We start from the raw sequence: 8,276 nt of genomic DNA on the forward strand, positions 1-8,276 counted from the left end.
ATTATTTTTTCAATTATGTCAAACCTACTACCTACTGGTGAGACTCTTTTTTTTTGGGTCTAAAAGCTATCATTTAGTTGATTGATGAAGATGATTTGAAAAGAGGAGATAATAATAGCACCTAGAGAAAGGTTGAGTTACTTGGTATGTAAAAGAACCACTGAGACCAAGTAAGACATTGATATTATAGTGTATTATTTATCTACTTAAAGTTTGAAATGAAAAATTACTCAAGTTACGATTGGAAGAAGATCAAGTAAGAAAAGTGTCTGCTAAGCCTTGCTGAGCAGTTAGTGCAAGCAGAGGAGAAATCAATGGAAGTCGAGTGAAAAACAAGAGGTGTCAAGCAAAGATGAAAAATAGTGCAAGCCAAGTGATTGTTAGTAAATGCCTAGTAAAGTTTAATTTATGCCGAGCATTAGTAAACTTTAATGTTTGTTGAGTGACTAGTGTTGGTCGAGTGGAAGAACAATATAGATGCCGAATGCTAGTAAATTTGTTAAATCAAAGATTCGATGAATCTGAGTCAGCTATTTTGTTTTCTTGAATTGTGTAAAGCATGTGGAAGATAACTACGATGAGCTAGTGGCATAGAATTCAAGGTAAACCATTTCAAGGTGAATTCAAGGAAGATTGTAGAAGATATATAGTGAATTTTATAAAATGCAGATGTGGAAGACCGATTGTTGTTGTAGATACTTGAGATTGATGTTACTTATATCTCTTTTTCTAAACAGTGATAGTATTTTATATATACAAATATGGAGTCAAGTCCACATAGGGATATGACTCTACATGGCCTATGGCCACATCGGGTCATGTCCCTACATGGACCTTGGTACATATGATTCCTTAACTAATTATATTGTCATCTTATTTGCCAGTAATCACAACCCGATGACAATATATAAGGAAAGCCCGATGCATAGAAAGGTAATCTGATACATGACAATTTTGAATACAATATATCATTTGTATGTATATAAACAATAGATACACACACACACACACACACACACACACATATATATATATACACACACATATGTATATACATATATACATACACATATCTACATATATAGATATGTATATATGTGTGTGTTTGTGTGTATATAATGTATATGCACACACACACATATATACATATCTATATATGTATATATACATCTATGTATATATATATATATATATATATATATATATATATATATATATATATATATATATATATATATATATATATATATATATTACATCTATGTATATACATATACATATATATACACATATCTACATATATAGATATGTATGTGTGTGTGTGTGTATAGTGTATATATGTACACACACACACACACACATATATATACATATCTATATATGTAGATATGTGTATGTATGTATGTACGTATACATGCATAGATATATACACATATGTATATATATATATATATGTATATATATATATATATGTATATATATATATATATATGTGTATATATATATATATGTATATATATATATATATATATATATATATATATATATTAGAGAAATGCGAAATCAAATACTTAATGTACTTCACTTCTACTAAAGCTACACTTTAACACAAGAGTCTTTGTTTGGGTCCCATTACTGGTTCTGAGTTTCAGTTTGAGGTTGGGGATGATGATACAATAGACATGGCTACAAACACACACACACACACATGTATATATACATACATATGTGTGCATGTATATACATACATACATATATACATCTATGTATATACATACACACACACATATATGTATATGTGTATATATATTAGAGAAATGTGAAATCAAATACTTAATGTACTTCACTTCTACTGAAGCTACACTTTAACACAAGAGTCTTTGTTTGGGTCCCATTACTTGTTCTGAGTTTTAGTTTGAGTTTTGGGATGATGACACAATAGACATGGTTACAGAGACACACACAACTACTGTAAGAGATGAGGAGGGGTGAGTAGAGACATGGACTCCTTCTGTTACGGTAAGTCTATACTCTTTATTCATCATAGCATTGTTAATTTAAAATCAATATTTATATTTTTAAAAAATTGAGAACTTCATACTTATGTACATTATATAACTCATTTATGTCCATCTTATGACAATAGAGGAGATGGGAGATTTGGACGTTGTCACACTTTCAACCATTTCATTTGGCCTTGAGATCTCTACAACATGGATTATTTGATTACTCGTTAATTTCCTATTTGATATTGTATTTTACATGATTTCTCATCTTCTTTTTCTCTTGCAAGTTTCACCTATCAATGAGGGATAGTGTAAGGGGGTTGCACCGCTAACTATTAGCAAGGGGAAGGTAATTATATGTTTTAAAGTCATTAAATGAGTACATAGATAGATATGTACTTTTCAATTGTTGCACTAATGAAATGTTATTACATTGTTTATTTTATAGGGGGTGGCCTCTAATTATGCACATACCCAAATTCACCATCACAGACCCTTGGAAATTTTCATTCGCAATGAGAGCCTTATAGTATGTATATTTATCATTTGTTTGTTACTTATCTTAATGTTCCTAGATTATAAAGAAATGATTGTCATCATTGTAACAACTAAATTTTTAACTATCGTAGGAAACACCTGATGCAATGAGGGGGATTGGAAGGGCTTTGTATCTTTGCTCACTCAACCAACATTTGTTGATGAGAGATCACTTGAGGTAAATTATAATTTGAATTCTTGATTATGTTATGATTAATAACATTACAGTTCAAGTATTAGATAAATCTGACAACCATACAAATATGTTTAGGTCGGACTTAGCGAGATGCATGCTTTGCCGAGGACATATGTGAGGACTCTTGAATAATGGAGGAAGGCATGGAGAGAGGTAAATGAAGTTGCCCTCATTATTGATCTATATACATTTGAATGGATTTATATTTGATATGTATAAATCTTTTAATTAACTAGTCTAGCTTGAATTTTTTATTTTTTGTTCATACAAGATCTAGCGAGTTTAAAGAGTGCATCGAAGAGGCTCCATTTTGACAATCCTCCAACAACCTAGGATATAGTAGTTTTTGAGGGATGTCTTAGGGCACATTTTTAGATGGCATATGCCACATTTTATGTATAAAATTTGATTTTATACACATATTTTGATGCCATGCGCCATATTTTGTATATGATGTACATTTTGACATACATTTGCATCGAACTTATATATGATTATATATTCTAATATATTATATTAATGTGAATTGTTGTGCATGTGTATTTGTATAGTGTATGTAATCTTGTTTATTTTAATCATGTTCATTAAAATCTTGATAATTGGATTCTGATTCATTGGAATCTTGAACATGGTTTATGAAATCAATATCACAATAATAGAAAATAATTGAACTCCTCCAAAGATTTAAGCAACCCCAAAACCAAATTCCCTCCTTAAGAAAGAATATCTAGAAGTGAAGAGAATCCCTTGAAATTTTTCAAAATCCAACTAACCATGAACATAATGAACAAACAAAACAACAAGGGCTCTGAGTTACGACCCTTGAAGATCATTGCTCAAATGTGCTTAGTGCACCTTGTGGGCACTTTGATGTGTGGTGCTCATTGAATAGTATAGTGACTCCATGGATGAAACAATGGTGTCTCAAATGTTCACTCGACCATCCAGAGCTAACATCGCCAAAAAAATGATTCCACAACAGACAATTCAAAATTTTTGCAATGGGGCACCAATTTATTAAGGATGACTATGAGGTTTGACATTGATCGAGATTACTGTGCTAAATTCAAAAAAAAAAATCTCCTAGAACTAAGAGAGGTTATTGTAGACATGAATATTATGGTCTTTAACATCTGATAGTTTGTCGATAAGCATCACAAGCTCTGAGTTACAAGTGTCAAAAGATCACTACCCAAACGTGTCTAGAGTACCCTAGAGACACTCTGATTTGGGGTGCTCATGAACGTTCTAGGGTCTTTGTGGATGAAATTGTGATGTCACTAGGGTTCACTCAACCATCTGAAGCTAATAATGCTAACAAAACAATGCCACGATGAATGGTTTGAAAGTTGCGCAGTGGTGCACCAATCCACACTACTACATTTGGGGTAAAATTGTGATGACAAATTGCAATGGTAGTGTAATTTGTGTGTGATTTTTGTGCTTTTTTTGTAAGTGTCCCCCAATGCCATCGTAATACTAACTCTATCATCATAATTGCGACAACTACGTGATTATTAAAAAAAAAGAAACTTTTGTAATTTTCCCCAAATACAGTTGCACACGCGAATAGGAGTTTTGGTAAATAGATTGTCCTTTTAAATAAACTCTCAAAATGCCCAAATCTAAAAGAACAATTAGATGCCAACAGTTGGGAAACTATTTCTGAGAATAACTAGTTTCCCTCTGAATTGGAAGGTACAACTCCCTTATGAAATGATATGCAATGAATTTGTTTTATTGCCTAAACTAACTGGGTGCATTCTTAACCCAAGAACGAAAGAGGAAAACCAAGTCAATCCTAGGCAAGATTAACTCAGGCAAAATTTAGATCCTAAACCTAGCCAACTTCAAGAACCCATACATCTTATGACTCCTCGGCATTGGTGATGCAATATGAATTCAATAAATGCAATGTAAATGAAATTAGAACAGAAGGTCATTTATTTTGGTTCCTGTAATAGAAATGCCTGCAAACACCTCTTATCCACAACACATTTGTTATCCAATTCTAAGGTGTAAGATAATGCCCAAAATCGATTAATGCAACTCTCTGATTACGAATAATCAGAAAATTCCCTTTTAAACTCTCTGACTTAACAAAAGATCTCTCTTTATTATGAACATAGCAAATAATGATTCTCTTATCATTATTACTTACAACTCAGTATCAAATCTATTACAAAAATGGAATAGAAAACCCCCCAACTGCAAGAAATGAAAAATTATAGAAATTAAATGTTCTCCTCTCCCTACTCCAGCTCTCTGACTGTATGCAGAAAAAGTAGAACCCCTATTCCCTCCACAAGATCTGCAATAAAAAATCTCTCAAGTGATCGATTGATTCTTCTATGACCATCCAGTTCCTCTGCCTCTTTGGTTTTGTAACCATTCAGTTTATAATTGATTCTTGGGAGAAAACTCCTCCCTTTAACTTTGATACTTCCCCAAGGAATAAGCAAATGTAACTCATAATTCATGCCACATGATAATTCTTTATGGACACATAGACATACATTATTCTTGATTTACCATATTATCAGTATAATATATTATATTGTAAGCCAAGATATCCTTATGATACTTCGCCGGCATGTGGCATCTAACTGTCATGATTGCAAGATTTTAATAATCAAGATTGAGTATCAATATCTTATATATATATATATATATATATATATATATATATATATATATATATATATATTCTAGATACTCAAGATTATTTGTCTCATAATATAAGGAGAAGCAATGTGAGCATCATGCAAAAGTAAGTGACTGAGACGGTGAAGATGAAGAGACATATCTAGTAGAGAATGAAATTGTAAATGCTGTCAACTGCTAATCCCGCCATGCTATTACCTATTAATACAATTGCAAGAGTTGCAATTAGGAAATATGGGATCTCTGCAAGAGGACAAGATAAGGGATAGAAGATGGGTGCATACATCCCGGTTCTTTTTTTTCCTTGAAATAGACCAAACGATCAGTACCAATCTAAGGTGTGACATTGTAGGCTAAAATAACACCAATGAGAATGATTTGCATATAGATGTAGAGTGTTCAGGATGTAAGGCCATATACATCATTGAATTCAATCTGAAAGTAGAGGGAATTGATTAATAGACCTATCATTATGCATCTCGTCAATCTCCCAAATGTGTAATTCACATTTCGCCAGAGGAACCTTTGGGTTTTCAAGAAAACTATAGCAGCTTGTCATTTTTAGGATGTTGGATAAGGAGAAGTTATCACTGGCTTGAATGCTCTTCTTTTTTATTCCTTCTAGAGCCTCTTCATTTCATCCGTATTGAAGAGTGCCAATTTACTTGAATGATATATTGAAGACGTGGCAACTAGGAATAGCAAGAACAAATATTCAAAGAACATAGCACCAGATTTCTCCAAATTTGTGAAATGAGATAGTCATTACCCTATCTGTCATGTAGAAAGCTTCGTCGACTCCATCACCATGGTGAATGTCAATATCAACATACAAAACACGCTTGTGATATTTCAGTAGCTCCAAGATGGACAAAATAATGTCATTCACATAGCAAAATCCAAATGCTTCACATTTTTATTATTTTTTACATGATGAAGACCACCAGCCCAATTTATTGCAATGTCACATTGTTTGTGATTAAGTTTGACAACACCACCAACAGAACCACCAGCATAAGTTTGGAAAAATTGATACAACCCATCAAATACAGGACAGTCATCTCCAACATTAAACCTTTTCAATAACTTCAATTGGTCCTGTGTTGTCTCTGGCGTTATTCCTCTCAAAAATGCTACATAGTCGTCTGCATGGAACCGACAGAGGTCTCTATCTCTAGCAGGATATGGCTTAAGAACTTGCATTTCTTTATGCAAACCATTGTGAACAAGAAGAGCGTGTCTCATTTGTATCCGATAAGGCTTCATTGGATGACCCTGTCCATAGTAATAGTTCCCAACATCTAGATCATAAAAATATGAGACTTTCCTCTTAGTCCCATATGTTCTAGATATAAGGGAATTGCCTTCGGTCTCCATTGAAAAGTCTCTTTTTCTTAAACATCCAATAATTCCTTGTAACGTGAATAATGGCCATAGTTTCTTCTTCTAGTATTTGCACTACTCTGCTCATAGTTGGGACGGAACCCCTGGGCCTGGTGCTACACACATTGTTGCAATCTCTAGAAATGATTCAATGGTATCCAAGGAGATGCAATCACATTTTGAATCAACAATCTCTTCCTATCTACCATCTGCCATAAGTGTATTTACCCCTAGTGTTCCAGTTTAGAGATGATGCAGATTGTTTGCTATCATGTAGAAACTCATCTAAATTGCCCAGAAGCAAGTAATCATAGATGAGCATTTTAGCTGATGGAAATACACAATAACCCTGCAAATTAACAAGGTTTCTATGTTTAATGCTTCCCAAGATCTCCATCAGCACAACCACTGCATGCACTCGAAGAAAATCCATTCAATGATTCAATCACCTGTAGAGTGTAGTATTCATCTGTTGATGCAAATAAAAGATAGTTGTAGGACGCAAGGTTTAAACATCTATTTTCAGTCACATCTATCCCAGTTGGACTACAATAATGTTTTTTTGTTGTCATTTGAATAACGTTCAATCACATCTATCTAAACATCCGGTGCAATTGCAATAGGCCAGTTGAAATAGTCCTGAATATGGCGATACAATCTATGGATGTAGAAGTCTTCAAAATCCTTGCAGAGTGGAGCGTATCCCTTTGGAGTGCCCTGATTAGATTTGGAGAAGCTTCAAAGCATCCATGCTCTTCACAGGCTCGATTTGATTTAGTTTCCAAAGTAGGGAATCCACCTTGCAGCAGGCCATTTCATATCATTGATTTCTAATTCCAAATCAAAAGCAATCTCCTTATATATAGTTACAGTCTCGCATTTTGCATACTCCCAGGTTCGAGAAAGTTGCGTTGCGCATGCTCTCACTCTTGAGTTTCGATTGTACAACCCTATGTGATATTATTGTTGTTTGATTTGTTCCTCGATCCGTGATCATAATGTATTGCGCTTTGCAAAGATAATCTCCTCAAGCTCACCATAGGGAGGTTATCGGGTTTGAAAAAGAGATTGGATTACCCCTTTTGATAACTCTGTCCATTATCGGCAATCCCTAATACACTTTGTTAAACTTGGATGGGTTGAGTATTTGAGGGAGCTATACATACCAAGTCTTATTGCACCGATGTCCTCTCTTTGCCTGTGAACTTGGATCTCCACTTATCTCAACCCGTGTGTACCCATTTTTCACACATATTTATCTGAAAATCTATCAATCACAAAATTAACAAGATTCAAATTTGGTTTCTCCACTTTGGCTAAAACTTCTTCCAACAAATGCAACCCCGTAGAATGCACAAAATGAGTTGCAAGACTACAAGTGACTAATTCCGCTCCATCCAATCTCATGCCAGTCAAACCCACATGTTCACCTAAGAATCCTGGAAGTCTGAAAACTTTCCTTTGATTCCTTACAAATGCTTGGAGATCAT

At 33.8% G+C, this 8,276-nt stretch overlaps 1 pseudogene; it reads right to left on the reverse strand.

Annotated features, from left to right (window-relative positions):
* Window positions 1-6,117: 6,117 nt before the first annotated feature.
* LOC149541993 (histone deacetylase 19 pseudogene) lies at window positions 6,118-7,955 on the reverse strand (annotated as a pseudogene).
* Window positions 7,956-8,276: the final 321 nt, after the last annotated feature.

Source organism: Cupressus sempervirens, chromosome 8 (assembly GCF_028749045.1).
Source record: "Cupressus sempervirens isolate cs-2001-9-10 chromosome 8, ASM2874904v1, whole genome shotgun sequence".
Classification (NCBI taxonomy): Eukaryota; Viridiplantae; Streptophyta; class Pinopsida; order Cupressales; family Cupressaceae; genus Cupressus; species Cupressus sempervirens.